Source organism: Equus caballus, chromosome 4, assembly GCF_041296265.1.
Source record: "Equus caballus isolate H_3958 breed thoroughbred chromosome 4, TB-T2T, whole genome shotgun sequence".
NCBI classification, from domain to species: Eukaryota; Metazoa; Chordata; class Mammalia; order Perissodactyla; family Equidae; genus Equus; species Equus caballus.
The window spans coordinates 37,721,927-37,742,562 of record NC_091687.1 but is presented as its reverse complement, the minus strand read 5'-3'; the positions used below and the strand labels follow the sequence as shown (position 1 = coordinate 37,742,562).

Below are 20,636 nucleotides of genomic sequence, written 5' to 3'. Positions count from 1 at the left end.
AAATAAAATAAAGGCAAAATAAAGACTTTGCTAGACCAAAAAAAAAAAAAAGCTGAGAAAATTTATTGCCAGAAAAACTGTGCTGTAAGAAATGTTGAAGGAGATTCCTCAGGCACAAAGAGTAGGACCCAAGATGAAAACTTGGATCTACAAAAATAGAAGAAGAGTGCTTAGAATGGTAATAAAAAAAAAAAAAAAAGGAGGTAAAAACATCTTTTTTTGTCTAGTTTTATTCAGTTGAAAATAATCAACCATCTAAAACAAAATAATAACATGGTCTTGTGGTGCTTACAATATATGCAAAATTCAAATGTATGACCAATATAGCATAAAGGATGACATGGAGGAGTTAGAGTATATTGTTGTAAGGTTTAAACACTATGTGAAATGATATAATATTGTTTAAAAGTACACTACGATATATTAATATTGTATAGTTTGGGTTGATGAAACCACTAAAACTTAAAGAAATAAAACTAAGAAACCAATAGTGGAAATAATATGGACTCATAAAATAATTATTTTGTTTTCATAATAAGGAATAAAAGGAAAAAAGAAGAGATGAGACAAGCAGAAAACAACTAGCAAGATTGTAGATTTAAATTCAATCATAGCAATTATAATAAACCAAATAGTTTAGCATGTTAAGCTATAACAAATATTCTAAACACCCAATACAAAAGATTGGTGGATTAGATTTTAAAAATCAAGAAATTATATACTGTCTAAAAGAAATCTCCTTTAAATATGTAAATGTAGATATGCTAAAATTAAAATGATGGGAAAGATGTTCAATGCAAACAGTAATTAGAAGAAAGATGAGTTTGCTGTACCAATATCAGAAAATGTAGACATCTGAACAAAAAATATCAGAGATAAAGAGGGGAAATTCAAAGTGATGAAGAGACCAACTAAGAAAATATAACGACTGCATGTATATATGCACATTTCCTTCAAAATATATGAAGAAACTGATAGAACTTGAAGAGAGCCAAGTTTACAATTACAGGTAGAGACTTTCCTACCCAGAGATGGGAAAACATTTAAGGATATATAAAACTTGAACAATACCATCAATCAATATGACCTAATTGAACACTCCAACAACCAACAGTTGAACACACATTATTTTCAAGCACTCATGAAACATTCACCAGGTGACTGTATTTTAGACCTTATAATAAAATTTAACAGACAAAGAATTGGAAACAAAAACCAAGAAAACTAGTTACAAAAGGATATGCGGAAAATTCCTCAAGCAAACGCACTTCTAAATAACATCAGGTCAAAGAGAAAGTCACAAGGAGATTAGTAAACATTTTGGATTGAATAAAATTTATATATATATATAAACGTGTGAGATGCAGCTATAGTGCCTAAATGAGAGTTTATAAACCATATGTTTATATTAGGAAAGAAGAATCCCAAAGTAAATCTAATCCTATACCTTAAAGAAATTAGAAGGAGACAAAATTAAATCCAAGGTAGAGGAAGGAAATAATAAAAATCGGACTGAACATGAATATAAATACAAATATAAAAACAATAGAGAAATATTTGCAAAGGACACTGATAAAGGACATGTTTACAGAACATATAAAGAACTCTTACAATTTGCTAAGGAAAACATAAAGGTCCAATTATGAAAAAAAAAGGACAAAGACTTGAACAGACATGCTAGCAAAAACATGGATAGCAAATGAGCATATGAACATAAAGTTACTCAATGTAATTAGTCATTATGGAAAAGAAAATTAAAACAATGTGATATCTCTATACATCCATTAGAATGGCTATAAAAAAAAGTAAAAACAAAGATAAAACTGACAATTTTAAGTTCTGGCAAAGGGGAGGGGCAAGTAGGGTCCTCATACATTGTCATGAGGAGGCAAAATGGTCCAACCACCTTGGAAAATAGTTTTGCAATATCATATCAAGTTAAACACACCCTACCATGTGATCCAGCAATCCCACTCCTAGGAACAGAAAGCTTCTCCAAGAGAAAATGTTTCCAAGAGAAATGAGATGAAACTTCCATACAAAAACCTATTGGTGAAAGTTTTTATCAGTTTTATTTATAATGACCAAAGAACGGGAGAGAATCCAAATGTTAATAAACTGGTGAATGGATTAACAAATCGTGGTAGAGCTAAACAATGGCATGACATGCAGCAAGTAAAAGGAGATAACCACTAATACATGCAATAACAAGGATGAACCTGAATGGCATTATTTCAAGTGAAAAAGTCAAATTCAAAAGGCTACCTACTATAAGATTCCATTTATACAACTTTCTATAAAAGGCAAAAGTATGGGGACAGAAATCCTATCAGTGGTTGCCAGGGACTGAGTGGGGGAAAGGATCAACTGCAGACTGGCGCTCAGAATCTTCAAGGTAATGAAATTTTGCGTATTTTTATTATGGTGGTGGTTATATAAATATATTTGTCAGTCAAAACTCATAACATTTTACACTTATAGGTGAATTTTACTCTATGTAGTGAAATTATATATCATAAAGTAAGAGGAAATCAGAAAATCGAAGTGGCAGATATACAGGTTTGACTGTACATTTTTCTCAACTTTGTTCTATGTTAGCAAGTTTTCATATAAAATGTTGACAAATTGGAAACAAGTTTATTTTCCCCTCAGAACAAAATCCTTTGATAAGACCAAGAGATAAAAATTTGCTGTTAAAAGGCAAAAGTAAAATAAATTAATTTAGCATAAACCAATTGCAGAGAGCATGAATCATTTTCCACTTCAGGGTCATGTGAGCAAGTAATAGACTCTAAATAAGATACAATATTATAGACATTAATATGCTTATAATAATTTACATTTGTATTTAACTTGTAATTTATATACTGTATTTTACCTACATGATCCCTTTTGATCTAAAGGATGAGTAAGTCAGATAATGAATTACAACACAGATCCAGAAACTGACACACAGAGTAATTAAGCAACTTGCTTTAGGTATATAAGCCAAGGCCTATAACTCCAAATCTCACGTCATGATTTTCTATATCTTTTTATATTGAAGCACATTAATTTTCAGAAAAATGCACTTATTGAAACACTATATACGTATTCAGAAAAGTGTACATGTAAAGGTCTAGTTCAATAGATTTCATAAACACCTGGATAACCAGAACTGAGATCAAGAATTCGAATATCCCCAGCATACCAGAGGTACCTCAGTTCTTTTTAAGGGGGAACAGTATATGAAATAAATTTTTATAAAATGTTTAATTTTGTGGTATTATCACCAAGATAAATAACTGTCCCTTTAAGAGTCCTTTAAGTGTCAAGTATTTTACTACATTTAAAATATGATTTTATTTATAAGGTGTTTATTTACACACAGCTTTTTAGGAACATTGATTTAGGCAGACCATTAGGAAAACATCCCAAAATAACATCAATTGGTAGTCACCCTTAATAAAATTACTAACACAGTCTATATAGAAAGGTTACCATATTAATTGCTTTTAGTCATAAACATGGTTAGAATGCGTTGACTAATGGGATTCACATCATTGGTCAAATACAATTCTTAAGACATTTTTTAAGCATGACCAAGATTATGTTAATGTTCCCCTCAGAGTAACTAGACTTTAGACAGGTATCTTCCTGACTGTAGAAATAAGCCCAGAAATAAACCCATGCGTATAAGGTCAACTAATACTTGACAAAGGAGCCAAGAATACTCAATGGGGAAAAACGGTCTCTTTAATAAATTGTTCTGGGAAAATTGGATATTCACATGCAAGAGAATGAAACTAGACTCCTATCTTAAACCACTTGCAAAAATTAATTTGAAACAGATCAAAGACTTAAATATAAGACCTGTATACATAAAACTTCTGGAAGAAAATGGAAAAAGCTTCCTCACATGTCTTGGCAGTGATTTTTTGGATATGATATGTCAAGCACATGCAACAAAATAAAAATTACACAAATGGGACTACATCAAACTAAAAAGCTTCTGCACAGCAAATGAAATGATCAACAAAATGAAAAGGCAACCTACAGAATGGGAGAAAATATTTGCAAACCACACATCTCATAGCAGGGTTAATATCCAAAATATATAAAGAACTCATATGACTCAATAGTAAAAAAAACAAATAATCCAATTAAATAATGGGCAAAGGACCTGAATAGACGTTTTTCCAAAGATATTCAAATGGTCAACAGGTACCTGAAAAGGTGTTCAACAACAGTAATCAGAGAAACGCAAATCAAAACCACAATGAGATATCATCTCACACCTGTTAGAATGGCGAGTGTTAAAAGATAAGAGATAACAAACGTTGACAAGATTGTGGAAAAAAGGGAACATTTGTACACTGCTGGTGGGAATGTAAATTGGTACAGACATTATGGAAAATAGAAAGGGTTCCTCAAAGAGTTAGAAGTACCATACAATCCAGCAATTCCACTTCTGGATATTTATTCAAAGGAAACAGAGTCACCTATCTCAAAAAATATCTGCACTCTCTTGGTCACTCCAGCGTTATTTATAATAGCCAAGACATGGAAATAGCCTCAGTGTCCATTGACAGATGAATAAAGAAAATGTGATAAACACACACACATGCACACACACAGTGGAATACTATTCAGCCATTAAAAGGAAGGAAATCCTGCCATTTGTGTCAACATAGATGGACCTCAAGGGCATTATGCTAACTGAAATAAGTCCGTGTAAGACAAACTCTGCACAAGCTCCCTTGTTATATGAGGAATCTAAAAAACAAAACAAAATAAAACAGAACAAAGCAAACAAACTCATAGATATACAAAACAGATTGGTTGTTGCCAAAGGAGGTGGGTGGCAAGGAGAGTAGCAAAATGGGTGAAGGTATTCAAAAAGTACAAACTTCCAGTTATAAGATAAATTTCTGGGGATATAATGTACAACATGATGATTCTAGGTAACAATACTATATTGTATATTTGAAAGTTGCTAAGAGAGTAGATCTTAAAAGTTCTCATCACAGGCAAAGAAAGTTTTAACTATATGAAGTGATAGATGTTAACTAAACTTATTGTGGTAATCATTTTACAATGTATACACATATCAAGTCATTGTGTTACACACTTTACACTTATACAATGTTATATGTCAATTATATCTCATAAAAGAGTAAAAATAATGAGAAAAAAGGATCTGGAAACTCTCTCTTTGAAATGTAATCATCACGAAAGACAGAGTCCCCATATCTCAGTCTCGTTTTTCTCTTATTGCAGTAACATCAGATTATAACATAGTATAACTTTCAGGTATACATCATAACATATTTCAAATTCTGTTCACCACTCAAAGACTAATTACAATCCATCACCACACACTGTGCCTAATCACCCCTTTGGCCATCCTCCCTCCCCCCTTCCCCTCTGGTAACCACTAATGCAATCTCTGTTGCTATGTGTTTGTTTGTCATTGTTTTTATCTTCTACTTATGAGTGAGATCATACGGTATTTGACTTTCTCCCTCTGACTTATTTCACTCAGCATAATTCCCTCAAGGTCCATCCATGTTGTCACAAATGGCCGGATTTCATCATTTCTTATAGCTGAGTAAGTATTCTATGTGTATATATACCACATCATCTTTATTCATTCATCCCTTGATAGGTACCTAGATTGCTTCCAAGTCTTGCCTATTGTGAATAAGGCTGCGATGAACATAGGGGTGCAAGTATCTTTATGCATTTGTGCTTTCAAGTTCTTTGGATAAATATGATCAGTGGGATAGCTGGATCATATGGTAGATCTATTCTTAATTTTCTGAGGAAACTCCATACTGTTTTCCATAGTAGCTGCACCAGTTTGCACTCCTACCAGAAGTGTACAAGGCTTCCCTTCTCTCCACATCCTCTCCAACTCTTCTTGTTTCCTGTCTTATTAACTACAGCCATTCTGACTGGAGTGAGGTGATATTTCATTGCAGTTTTTATTTGCGTTTCCCTGATAAGTTAATGATATTGAACATCTGCCTGTTGGCCATCCATATATTTTCTTTGGATAAATCTCTGTTCACTCTTTCTCCATTTTTTATTTGGGTTGTTGGTTTTTTAGTTGTTGAGACATATGAGTTCTTCATCTATTTTGGATATTAACCCCTTATCTGATATATGGTTTGCAAATATCTTCTTCCAATTGTTAGGTTATCTTTTTGTTTTGTTGATGGTTTCCTTTGTTGTGCAGAAGCTTTTCAGTTTGATGCCCCATTTGTTTGTTTTTGCTCTTGTTTCGCTTACCCAGTCAGACATGATATTTGAAAAAATGCTGCTAAGACTGATGTTAAAGAGCATACTGCCTATGTTTTTTTCTGGAAGTTTTATGATTTCAGGTCTTACATTCAATTGTTTAATCCATTTCAAGTTGATTTTTGTGCATGGTGTAAGATAATGGTCTACTTTCATTCTTTTACATGTGGCTGTCCAGTTTTCCCAACACCATGTATTGAAGAAACTCTCCTATCTCTATTGGATGGACTTGGCTCCCTTGTCAAAAATCAGCAGTCCATATATGTGTGGATTTATTTGTGGGTTCTTGATTCTGTTCCATTGATATGTGTGTCTGTTTTTGTGCCAATACCATGCTGTTTTGGTTACTATAGCTTTGTAGTATATTTTGAAATCAGGGAGTACAATACCTCCAGGTTTGTTCTTTTTTCTTGGTAATCCTTCAGCTATTTGGGGTCTGTTGTTGTTCCAAATAAATTTTAAGATTCTTTGTTCTATTTCTGTGAAAAGTGTTGTTGGAATTTTGATAGGAATTTCATTGAATCTATCGACTGATTTAGGAAGTATGGACATTTTGGCTGTATTAATTCTTCCAATCCAAGAGCACAGAATACCTTTCCATTTCTTTATGTCTTTAATTTCTTTCAACAACGTTTTACAGTTTTTGGTGTACAGATCGTTGACCTCTTTAGTTAAGTTTATTCCTAGATATTTCATTCTTTTTGTTGCAGTTGTAAATGGAATTGTGTTCTTAATTTCTCTTTATGCTACTTCATTGTTAGTGTATAGAAATGCAAGTGATTTTTGTATGTTGATTTTGTGTACTGCAACTTACTGTATTTATTATTTCTAAAAGTATTTTAGTGGATTCTTTAGAGTTTTCTATATATAAAATCATGTCATCTTCAAATAGTGACAGTTTCACTTCTTCTTTTTCAATTTTGATCCGTTTTATTTCTTTTTCTTACCCGATTGCTCTAGCTAGGACTTCCAATACTATGTTAAATAAGAGTGATGAAAGTGGCATCCTTGTCTGGGTCTTATTCTTAGAGGGATACCTTTCAGTTTTTCTCCATTGAGGATATTATCTGTTTGTTAGTCATATATGGCCTTTATTATATGGAGGCATTTTCATTCTATACTCATTTTAACTTAGAGTTTTTATAAAAAATGGATGCTTTATCTTGTCAAATGCTTTCTCTGCATCTATTGAGATGATCATGTGATTTTTCTTCTTTATTTTGTTAATGTGGTGTATCATGTTGATAGATTTGTGGATGTTGAACCATCCCTGCATCCCTGGACTAAATCCCACGTGATCATGATGTATGATCTTTTTAATGTATTGTTGTATTTGATTTGCTAGTATTTTGTTGAGGATGTTTGCATCAATGTTCATCAGTGATATTGTCTGTAAGTTTCTTTTTTTGTGTTGTCCTTGTCTGGTTTTGGTATCGGGATAATGTTGGTTTCGTAGAATGAGTTGGGAAGCTTTCCCTCCTCTTCAATTTTGTGGAAGAGTTTTAGAAGAATAGGTATTAAGTCTTCTTTGAATGTTTGGTAGAATTCACCAGGGAAACCACCTGGTCCAGGACTTTTATTTTTTCGGAGCTTTTTGATTGCTGTTTCGATCTCCTTACTGGTGATTGGTCTATTCAAATTCTCTACTTCTTCTTGATTCAGTTTTGGAAAGTTGTATGAGTCTAAGAATTTATCCATTTCTTCTATATTATCCAGTTTGTTGGTGTATAGTTTTTCACAGTATTGTCTTATAATCTTTTGTATTTCTGAGCTGTCCATTGTAATTTCTCCTCTTTCATTTCTGATTTTATTTATTTGAGCCTTCTCTCTTTTTTTCTTGGTGGGTCTAGCTAAAGGTCTGTCAATTTTATGTGCCTTTTCAAAGAACTAGCTCTTGGTTTCATTGATTTTTTTCTATTGTCATTTTAGTCTCTATTTCATTTATTTCTGCTCTGATTTTTATTATTTCCTTCCTTCTGCTGATTTTGGGCTTTGTTTTTCCATTTCCTTTAGGTGCCCTGTTAGATTGTTTATTTGGGATTTTACTTGTTTGTTGAAGCAGGCCTGAATTGCTGTAAACTTCCCTCTTAGAACCACTTTTGTTGTATCCCATAGATTTTGGGATGTCGCATTTTTATTTTGATTTGCCTCCAGGTATTTTTGGTTTCTCCTTTGATTTCTTCATTGACCCAATCGTTGTTCTGTAGCATTTTGTTTAATCTCCACACATTTGTGGCTTTTCTGATTTTCTTCCTGTAGTTGATTTCTACTTTCATACGTTTGTGGTCAGAAAAGATGCTTGGTGTTACTTTGATCTTCTTAAATTTATTGAGACTTGTTTTCTGGCCTACTATGTGATCAACCCTGGAGAATGTTCCATGTGCATTTGAAAACAATGTGTATTCTGTAGTTTTTGGATGGAATGTTCTATATATACCTACTAAGTCCGTCTGGTCTAAGGTGTCATTTAAAGCCAATGTTTTCTTATTGATCCTCCGTTTGGATGATCTATCCATTGGTGAAAGTAGAGTGCTAAACTCCCCTACTATTATTGTGTTACTGTCTATTTCCCCTTTTATGTCTGTTAATAATTGCTTTGTATATTTAGGTGCTCCTATATGGGGTGCATAAATATTTACAAGTGTTATATCCTCTTCTTCGATTTTTCCCTTTATCATTATGTAGGGCCCTGCCTTGTCTTTTGCTACAGTTTTTGTGTTAAAGTCTATTTTGTCTGATATAAGTATTGCTACCCTTACTTTCTTTTCTTTGCCATTTGCATGGAGCAATTTTTTTCACCCATCCAGTTTGTGAGTGTCTTTAGGTCTGAAATGTGTCTCATGTATCAACATATATACGGGTCTTGTTTGTTTATCCAGTTGGCCACCCTATGCCTTTTCATTGGAGCATTTATCCCACTAACATTTAAAGTAGCTATTGATAATTATGTACTTATTCCCATTTTGTTACCTTTTTTTCTGGGTGTTTTAGTAGTTCTTCTCTATTCCTTTCTTTTTCTCTTGCTCTTTTCTCTTGTGGTTTGATAGACTTCTTTCCTCTTACTTATTTGTTTATATATTATAGGTTTCTGGTTTGTGATTACCATGAGTTTCATATATAATAACGTACATCTATAGCTATCTGTGTTAAGTTGATGGTCTCTTTAGTTTAACCCCTTTCTAAAAGCTCTACTCTTTTACTCCTCTCCTCCCACATTTTAAGTTTTTGATACCATCTCTCATTTTGTGTGTGTCTGTCCATTACCCTTTTATCAGTGAAATAGGTAATTTTAGTACTTTTGTCTTTTAACCTTCATATTGTTATAGATGGTTGATCTGCTACCTTTACTGTATTTTTGCCTTTACCAGTGGTTTTATTGCCTTTTTTTTTTTTTTTGGATGATTTTATTATCCCTATTTGTGGTCTTCTCTTTCCCACTTAAATAAGTCCCTTCAGTATTTCTTGTAGAACTGGATTTTTGGTGATAAACTCCTGTAACTTTTGCTTGCCTGGGAAACTCTTTATTTCTCCTTCCGTTCTGAATCATAACCTTGCTGGATAGAGTCTTCTTGGCTGTAGTTTTTTTCCTTTCAGCACTTTAAATAAGTTGTGCCACTCTCTTCTAGCCTATAGGGTTTTGACTGAGAAGTCTGCTGATAGCCTTATGGGCTTTGCTTTGTATGTCAGTTGTTGCCTTTCTTTTCCAGCTTTTAGGATTCTCTCTTTATCTTTAATTTTGGACATTTTAATTATAATATGTGTTGGTGTGGGCCTCTTCGGGTCTATCTTTTTTGATGCTCTCTGTGCTTCCTGTATTTGTATGTCGGTTTCCTTTCTTAGGTTTGGAAAGTTTTCAGCTATTATCTCTTCAAATAGATTCTCTGCCCCTTTATCTCTCTCTTCTCCTTCTGGGACACCTTTAATATGAATGTTAGTGCACTTGACATTGCCCCAGACTTCCCTTAGAGTGTTCTCATTCTTTTAAATTCTTTTTCCTTTTATCTGTTCAGCTTGGTGACTTCCTCTACTCTTTCACCGAGCTCATTGATCCATTCTTCTGTATCACCTACTCTGGTATTGAGTCCCTCCACTGAAATTTTCATTTCCAGTATTATATTTTTCATTTCTGATTGGTTCTTTTTTATATTTTCCAATTCTTTGTTGACATTCTCACTGTGTTTATCCAGTCTTCTCCCAATATTTGTGAGTATCCTTATGAGTTTTTGTTTGAACTCTTTGTCAGGTAGATTGCTTGTCTGTTTCATTTAGTTCTTTTTCTGGGATTTTGTCCTGTTCCTTTGCTTGGAACCTATTCCTTTGCCTCCTTGTTTGCCTCTTTCTCTGTGCTTATATTTATGTAGTAGCAGAGTCAGCTATGTCTCCTGTTTCTTTAGAAGTGGCCTTATGTAAGAGATACCTTTTGAGGCCCAGCAGTGTGCTTCCCTCTTGTCACCAGTCCAAATGTTCCAGGAGTGACCTCTGTTTGGGCTATTTGTGTCCTTCTGCTGATGCAGCTCTTAGTGCAAGTACCCAGGGAGTGTAGGCTTTCCACCCCCTGGCTGGCTGTTTGTAAATTGGGTTTGGAGAGCCCCAGCACCATTGGCTATAAGGTCTAAAAGCACATTTTTGTTGCGGTTTTCCTGTTAAATGAGTAGGCACCCAGTGTAGCTGGTTGCTAGGCTCAGGGCTTACAGGTGCTGTAGGCCTCAGGCCTAAAAGGTTGTTGTCAGCTCTCTCAGGATTGCAGCTGAGTGGGGCTGGCCCCAGGCACAGGGGGCACCAATTGTTTCAGGCTTTGACAGGTGGGGCCGATCCCTTTTGTGGCTGTTTGTGAAGCACAGGTCTTCTGCCACTGAAAAGTCCCACCCCTCACAGGTCCACATACACCATCAACACAGTCCTGGTCCATGCACACTTCACAATCCCCTAGAACATAACTAGTCACCCACTGCAGAGGCCTCCACCTCTCCATTAATGCCCCCTTCAGTTCACCTGTCCTTCACACAGACATTGCCCCACAGAGGCAGACACACTTGTCTGCCTGTAGAGAATCTAGGCATTCAGTCTACGCAGGCTGAAAAGTTTCCCAAGAGCTTGCTGTTTGCAGGGCCAGTCCCTAGGGCAGGCTGCCTGCCCTGGCTGAATTGGATTAAGTCTGCACTCTAGTGGGTGTGGCAGACTCCTGGGCTAACAGGCCAGGGGAAGAACTCCAATGGCGTCTGTGTCGGCATGCCTGTACTAGGTCACAACAATGGCCAAAACCAATGTCTCAGTCTCCAGAGAGGTCTCATCTTTCACCAAGATGCACCCAGAGCCTATCAGGTGAGTCTCTTTTCACTAAAGGACTGTGCACTTTTATTTCTGATGATTTTAGGTTGCTATCTGAGACAGCTGAATTGGTGAAAGGGCCCTTTAAGAACTGGCTTTATTCCACTTATGTCTATAGCTTTCCTGGGGGTATTCCCCATTGCAGTCAGTAGCCAGTAAAGCCAGATAGTATGACACTTTTCTCAGTTGTGCTAAATCTGAAGGATGCTTATAGCAGTAACATGACCCCACCCAGGTCCCCACCTCTTCAGGGAGAGCTGTGTACTTTAGGGTTGCTTTCACCTTGCTGACTGTGAAGCTCCACCACACATGAAGGTGGCTTTTTTCTCTCCAGAAGGAATTTTTGCCTCTTCCACCTCAGTTAGGACTGTCCCTTGTTGTGGGGCTTCTTTTAATCCAGTTTTCAGTTCTCTCTCTGGGGTAATTTTTCCAAGAATAGTTGTAACCTGGTTGTGTTTGTGGGAAGAGTTGAGTTCAGAGTCCACCTATGCCGCCATCTTGACAAGATCTCTATATCTCAGTCTCTGTGGGGAAGTAAAAGCCCAAATTTGATAATTGCCAATTAGCAAACACAGATGGCAGTAATCGCATTGACCAGCCACAGTCCTCCAACATCCTCTAGCACTTTTCCACTAGCTCACCTCAGTGCTTAAAACCTCTCTTACGTTTTCTTTTAGGGGAGTTGAGTTCAATCCCTCTCTCCTAGTGCAATAGTTTTGAGTAAAGTCATCTTTGTCTGTTTAACTCCCTCTGGTACAATTTTTATTTGACAAACACCTCCTCTAGGTAATAAGCCATGATCTCAGAACTTGGATCTACTCACCTAGATAACTAAGCAAATAAAAATGAGTGTGATAAGTGCAATGTTCACATTTACAAACGTGCTATAAGAAACAGTTAATGTGGGGGTTTCCTGGAGTAGGAGGGGCTTTAAGGAAGTTACACAGATTAGAAGACAAAGCTGAACCATGAAGAAAATATTTTTACCTAGTATACATTATATGAAGGGAGTTCCAGGCAGACAAAACAGCATGAATGACAATATGGAGACATGCAGTTCATAGTATGTTTGGGGAATAAGAGGTAAGAGTTGCTGCAACACAGTGTAAACACATTGTGTGAACCAAAAAGTGAGAGTTGGAGTGGCTAGAAAGACTCATTGCATACAGGTTATGAAAATGATTGTAAGTAATCCTAAGTAGTTTGGACCCTAGGAATTGGGAAGTGAATAGAAGTAGTATATCAAGAAGTGATTAGATGTTTTTGAATATTCCTCTGCCAGCGGTGTAAAGGTTGATGTGCTTGTCAAGTGGATCTCCAGTGGGACATGGGTGGGAGAAAGCCCTGATTTGCAGAATTTACAGATTTCCCTGGTGTAAATAATCCCACTATGGCTGATTGAAAGCTGCCACTGGTTTAATAACCAGATTTCAGAAATCCTGAATATTTAACAGTTGTGTTCTCACAAGCCAGTACAGATTGCTCTAGAATACCACTGGTGGCAGAAGAAGAGAACAGGCTTTATGTAGGTGAAATATATGAGGATACAGACTCATAAAGCAGCTGTGGGTATGGATAGGTGAGGACCCCTTCAAAGGACATTACAGCAGTAAACCTAATAGTGTATATCAGAAGCATTATTCACATTATAAAACAACCTTTTCTTTAAGGGTCCTTTAAATTGTCACCTATTTAAAGGTCAAATAATGTGTGTTAGAGGTCGACTAATATGTCCATAGTCACCTACTTTGTCAGTGGCAGAGCTTGGATTTGAACTCAGTCTGCCGGATTCCAGCATCCCATACATAGGATTTGGAGCTCAACTCAGGTTCATCTGGAAAAGGAACCCAATACGGTTGCTCTCATAATAAAGTAAAATAATATATATCCAAATCACCTAGGACAACACCTGACACCTATAAACATTTATGAAATTACAGCTACATTATTAATAATTACCATTATCCTTGTTTTACCACGATCATCACATTTAGTTGAATTTGTTAGGAGAGTGATGGAACAATAAATCAGGAGGTGCACATACAGAAAGCAATTTTCTATGCTTAAAAAGTTTACAAGGTGGGGAGAGTAGTGTATTTAAAATACTGTGGATTATGAATTGTATTTCTTAATCTTTTTTCCTCCAAATATAAACTAAAGCTTATAAACAAATCAATGTGTCTTGGAATATAGGCTTCTTTTATATCATCACTGTGTGGGATAGGCTTGCCTGGTAATGATAAGCTCATCAAACATTCCTCCAGGTTAAAAGCTAAGATAATAGCCCTGTAAACAATTGAACATTATTCTTCCCATTGTCCTGCTAAAATCAGAAGTAAAATTAAGTTTTGAGTTATGCTGGTAATGATTCATTACTCAAGTAACTGAAAACTCTTTTGTTTCCCATAGAATAATTCACAAAGGAGAAAGACACCAATGTCCAGCCCAGCTTTGACCACTGGAGATTATATAACCTGTTGTCCATGTCACACACCATTGGGTTTTGGCATCAGTGCAAAGAATTAGCTGCATCTCCAGTGAGATAAACCTTTTAATCTATATAGAGAGCGAGAATATTTTGGGCCACAGCTTTATAGGCTCTGGTGCTTTGGACCTACAAATAAATCACTCACAAGATAGAAAATTTGGCAGAAAATTTTGGACTCTAAAATAGCCTGCAAACTATTTAATTTTAAAAATTCAATAATTGCTATCAAACACATATGATGAAGATGAACGGATCTCCTGCAGTTTTCACAGTTTGGCACAGCAGAGAATACCTGAAAGACAAGGTCACCAGAGCTGGGACTGCGTTTATGCTTTTGAATCTACGTCTTTCATAAAGAAAATATCTTCACTCAGAATTGAAACATACACTGATAAAGAAGAATCAACATCTAATAAAGTATTGCTTCTGACTCTGAACAATTCATAGAAATGCTTAATGAAAATCAATGCCAAAAAATGCATGTCACATTACTTACTGCAGGAAAATTGCTTCATTATATAATTACATTCTTTTTTACATTCAGTATTTTTATTTAATGTTTATTATTATTTGTCACCTTGTTTCAGCCTTGGCATACACATTCTCACTGTGAAAGCAACCAGTGAGTTATTTGTTGTTATTTTGTTCTGATCATAAATATACATACTACAGCTTTTATAATAAAAATTATAACTACGTTTTGCATGTGAGCATGAAAAGGATGCTTGCAACCAAAGTGTGATGTTTCAAGGAAAAGTTTATTTAAATTCTGGCATAGAGGACAAGTTGAATTTCTTTTCTAGGCAAAGTCTCATGTAGAAAACTCAAATATTTGCCCTATCTCTGTTGTGAATTTTAATTCTGTGTAAAAGGAAAGGGGATTCACATTATGAGAGTTATGTGAAGTAGAATTTTATATGGCGTCTGTTTGGAATCTTTTTTCCCTTAACTACCCCAAATTGAAATTTTGCTCCCAATCAATGGACGTGAGTTGCCAACTGTTCTCACACACACCGGTATGACTCCTCAATCCACCTTCTGAATCTCATGTGCACCCTTATGGAGTGGCTTGTGATAAAGAAGTGTTTTAAGTTATAGCATATTAATAGAAAATTTGAGGTACAGTAAGGCCAACAGATCAAGAAAATGACTGCCATTGAAAACAGTAACAAACTATTACAATTCCCAAGGGGAGGAGCCATGCCAAGCCACAGGGGGCCACACAGGGAAGCACTGAGGGTCAGGTCCTTCAGGAGGCAGAAGGAGGGAGAGGAAATCTGGGTGAGGGTCTTTATTGTGGTGTCCTCAGGAAGGAACAGGTAAGGCAGGGTAAGCAGATTTAGGGTTGGCTAGTTTGAATAATTTCAATGGCCTCTGGGGCAAAGGGACTCTCTCTAGTTATCCAGTACCTGGCCCTTAGGGTCATTAGGGCAGGTGTGTAGTGGCCTGGAGTGTGAGAGCCCAATTGGTTGGGGAAGTGAACTCTGGATTGGCTGGTTTGTTTTTGAAAAATAGGTCCCTAGGAGGAGCACTCCTGCAAAGAAGCGGGGTGGGGTGATGCGGAAGGCAGGGTCCAAGGCAAAGTGATTCAGGTGTATTATGGGGTTCTCTAGAATGAGGAATGTCTGGCATATGCATGTGAGGCAGATATTAAACTACCAAACTTACAGAAGCTCCAACACTGTTTAATACAAGAGAGATGACTTACCAAAATATAGCCGAAGCAGTTTAACATGTGTAGTGGGTGCTATTGGTGGTCCACTCCAATTCCCTTCACAGAGCTGTTGAACCCACGATACTGTGAGGAACTGCTGCTAAGGGCTCACAGCTTTCTCCTCTGGAGAACTGCCCTTAGCCAGTGGTTTTCAAACTTTAGTGTGTATCAGAATCACCTGGATAGCTTGTTAAGCCACAAATTGCTGGGCCCCGCCCCCAGAGTTTGTGATTCAGTAGGTCTGGGCTGAGGCCCAAGGAACAATCATTTTTAACGAATTCCCAGGTGATGCTGATCCTGCTGATCTGGGGACCGTGCGTTGAGAACAACTGTTCTAGACTGACACACGTCACCTCCCCCAGGGATTCCTGGGAGGTTTTACCCTCCAGAGTCAATGACTGACTGGTATGCAGTGTAAATGTCCCACCACCTTGTCTCAAATCAAGACAATTCTGGGGTGCTATCCATTCTCCAGAGATCCACACAAGATCAAGCTGTGGCTAGACTCTGACTGGTTCCAGATTTTTACCAAGGTTCTTCCCCTACCCGGTGCTACTCCCCTCACTTCCTTACAGATGTCTCCTTAGTAAACCACTTGGAGAATACACCTTACTCAGTTTTTGTTTAGGAAACCCAACCTAAGATAACATATTTTCACCAAAACTATGTTTTTTTATTACTGAAACTACATCTGAGAATTATTTTACCGTTTTGAAGTTTGTTTACCCTCAATATTCCTGTTGATCCTCAAACACAGCGACGGTTTTGAGAGTGGTCAGTAGTAGTCAAAATGCTCAGAAAGATAGGAAGTATAAATGATGAAACAAAATTAAAGATAATTGGGGCTGTTTATTTGGAGCATAGAGGGCAAAACAGAAGATCCGTTAGTTATCCTTGTCAAGAGCATCCAGTATCTACTTACTGGTGGCATTGTTCTTACAAGGCAAGTGTAGAAAGAAATGACTCTGCCTTCTGGCACTTTACACTGTCAGGTTTGTCTGAAAAGACATTTACATGTTTTGAGGGGATGAATTCATGCAGTGAGTATCATGGACAATATTTTGATATCTAAACGAACTCCCCACAGCTGACTTGTTTCAATTAATGAACTGTAATTACATTATATGTGTGAATGAATAAATGAATTAATGTACATTTAATAATCTAAATATGTCAGATACTGGGCTAGCCACTTTCTCATACATCATTTAGTTAATCCTCATGATTAAGTTTTCAGAAAACACAAGAAATTCTGTGTACTTTTTAAAAATAAAGTAAATAAACTTGAGAAAGAGTGCAAACCCATTTAGTATTGCTATTTTCCTATCACTAATATAATACTGTTAAGTGATTTTAATGAATCAATATATGATTGAAGAATAATTAATGTTATGCCTACCACTGATTTTGGCAAAACATTGCAGAATGTGAGACTACTTCGCCCTCACCCTATTGCAAGCTTTTGGACAGGACTTATCACATTTAGTTCTGACTCTGGAAGGAAAAACAGAAGTATTTTTGACTTGTACTTTCTTATCAGGGCCAGAAGATGTGATGGATGAGATGGAATAGCATGAAAAACTTTGAGTAGATGCTTCTTAAATTACTTTTGGGGACAATTGATGCAATGAATTTGTGCAATTCATGCATCAACCCAGGAACCTCTAAGGCTGTGATTTAAGAGTGATAGTTTGGTCTCATCTGACTTTTTATGATGCAACATGTTGTAGTCAAAAGAATCCAATATCATGTGTTTAAATTCTGGGATTTCTTATCTATTTTCTGTTTGATTTAAATCAAGTTATAATTGTTCTAGCTCTCAATTTCTTTATCTCTAAATTGGTGGTCATAATGCCCATCCTGATAGTATGGTTATGAAGATAAATAAAGTAATATATGTAAATTTCTATACACTATGGCCAAAATATCACAGGTTCACAATAAATATTAAGTTCTCCTGCTTTTAATTCTATCCATATCTCCTTTTTATCAAACATATCCTGTACTCCAGTCAAACCAAACCATAATCATCCATAACCAAATCGTGTGATATCTAGCCCTTATACCTCTTTACACCTCACGCTGGTCACCATATTTGTTTTTTTCTCTTTTTTTCCCCAGCCTTTATGAACTAGCTTCCCTGATTCTCTAAGGAAGTGTGCTTTATTCCTCCTATGAATATCCAAGGATACATCTCTCATGACATTTAGCCCATTTGCCATGTATTATTCTTACGCATACATTATTTCTTTGAAGTTATTGAGTGCAGTGTTTCATTCTACCTACAGTAGTTTCCCTTTATATGTCCTGGTTGAAATTATCACATGAAATAGCATGATAACTATACTAGTAGTTGTCTGCTTATTTTTCTGCCTCACACACTACCTCACAAGATCTTGGAAAGGACTATGTGTTTTCTCTATTTCTCTCTATATATTCTCTCTCTATTCTTCTCTGTATTCTATTTCTCTATATTCCATCTCAGTGATATACTCCCACTTTTGCAACAATATGAAATATTCCATTGTAGAGGTATATATATCCAAGTCCATGGTTTATTCTGCCAAATTCAGGGGAAGGCTTAATATATTTAATGACTTAATGACTAAAATCAGAGGCTAGTAATCTGAAAGAGGAGCATTTGATAGCAAACCTTCAGACAATGATGGAAGAGCTCTGATTGCTCTCTCTCTTCGCTATGAGACAGTTACAGCTTGCGAGGCCATAGGCTGTTAGATCCCCAGGGACCTGGAGTCTCCAAGAATTAACTTACAAGTTATAGTTGGGTGGACTTAAAAGCACCCACGAGGTCACTGAAGCTCCCAGGCTCTTTCCTCTTAGCTGGTGACCTTCCTTTCTTCCTCCTAAATTTCCTCAATCTCTATAGCTGTCCTTGCTAACTTTTGCTTAGTGAATCTGACTCTACTTCCTAGTGTTTCTCACCGTGACTTGTTATCCTCTCTTGGATCTCTTGATTGCTTTATGTTTTACTCCAGAGCAAGGTCTCTGTGGTTTTGACCCCATTTTGATACTTAATGTCAGACTGTTTTCTCTTCATCTTTTTTAGTACTGACCATAGCCTGACTGCTCAATTCTTCTTAGTATTACAGCCAAAAGTGATTTTTTTCCTACGAAAATGACCCCATAAAAATATGGATGTATAAAGTTTCCCTTTCTTTTCCCAGCCATAACAGAACTTGTGCTGACTTATTCAGATCCTTGTCATCATTTTGCCGCTTCAGGTTATTTATCGTGTGTGCAATGTTAGAGAAGTCATGTGTACTTTTCCATAGATATCTTAAGGAACAGGGACTCCAGGGGCCTCCCCAGGTCCTCACAGCCTATAACTTTTAAAAAAGCAATTCACAAGCAAAATATGAATCTGAATCTGGCACGTAGAGCCACAAATAAACAGCTGGATAAAAATTTTGAAAACATGCAAACTATGATTGTGTGTTTTGGGAATCACCCATAAGAAGGGCATAGGAAATGTTGTCTCCAGCAAGCAGAGTTTCCAAAACTGGAATCATGGCATCTCTAATAACAGAAGTAAATGGGCAACATGTGTGGACAGGTAATAGAACATACCTCTTGGCAGAAATGAGATCTGAAAGCAGAAAGCATGCTTTATTTGAGTAATATGAAACATATAAAAATTTTTGATACAGACGCAGACTCCAAAAGACTACACATTGCACTGCTGGAGAATGTGCTGCAAACAAATTTTGACCAGGGTAAGTGGAGAGTTAAGGGATGTAACCAGAGGTTTAAAGCAAAAGAAAATCAATCCACTCATAGAAAATAACCCATTCAATATGTTGGTGGGTTATGTTCCTACGAGCATATGAACCAAGACCAAGGCCGTGTCCATGGAAAAAACATCAGGGATGAAAAGAGGGAAAGAGCAGAAGAAGGAGATGTTACTGCCATGCTCAATCGTAAATTGCATAACCTTTCCATAAAACAAATATGGGCATGCAAGGAAAACATCACCAAATAAAACAAAGAATCCCTCTTAGTCACGCACCCTACATACCCCCACACTCCAATCTCAACAAAGTAACTAGTTTCCAAGTTCTGATACTATATGAGCATGACCCCAAAAGTTCTGGATAGTTCTGCTTCCATTGTTCTGTTTGGCTTTTTCTTTGCAGAACAAAGATTGTCTGGATCCTGTTGAACCTATAGCTCTTCTAATGAACATGTACAGTCCAATTCCTGAAATGCAAATTGTTTTTATGATCATTGGGGAAACTTGAACTACAAGCTATTTTTCTATTTTGTCTCATTAGCAAGAATTCATTTTTGCTTTAGATATAAATATGATGTTTGGGTAAAAAATAAGAGATTCTGTGAGATATATATTTTTAAGTTATATTTACATTATAGTTATTTTTAAATTTAATTCCATTTTCAAAGGAAAATAAAGCAACCTAGTTCTTCATAGAAATATATTTTAATTTCGTGAGTTTGTGTCTAGCAGATAAATCTTGAATAATACATGAAAACTAGGCTTCACCATTTGTTTAAAATTGGAAGTTAAGATGCATTTTCTTTCATCTCAAACATTAGTAGAGGAGGTGAGACACATCATTTTCTTCACTCCAAAGCCCAACTGCATGGCCAATCAAGGTAGATTGATTGAAGATGTCAAAAGTAGTGGCAGCCAATATCCTCCAGTCTGCTGATCTTGCGTTTCAGAAGACAGATTAAACTAGGCTGTCTCTTTCTAAATTCAAATGGATTGGGAGGAAAAAAGAATCTTTGTGCCTCCATCCATTATGGGGCTTGTGCTTAATTGATCTTTGACTCATTACTGCAGCT

General features: G+C 36.3%; 1 long non-coding RNA gene across 1 annotated transcript; it reads left to right on the top strand.

Moving 5' to 3' along the window:
• Nucleotides 1–11,299: 11,299 nt before the first annotated feature.
• Nucleotides 11,300–14,817, top strand: LOC106783084 (uncharacterized). The gene is made up of 2 exons (XR_001380607.3): nt 11,300–11,604; nt 14,020–14,817. It is a non-coding gene; the product is annotated as an uncharacterized lncRNA (long non-coding RNA).
• The last annotated feature ends 5,819 nt before the right edge of the window (nt 14,818–20,636 follow it).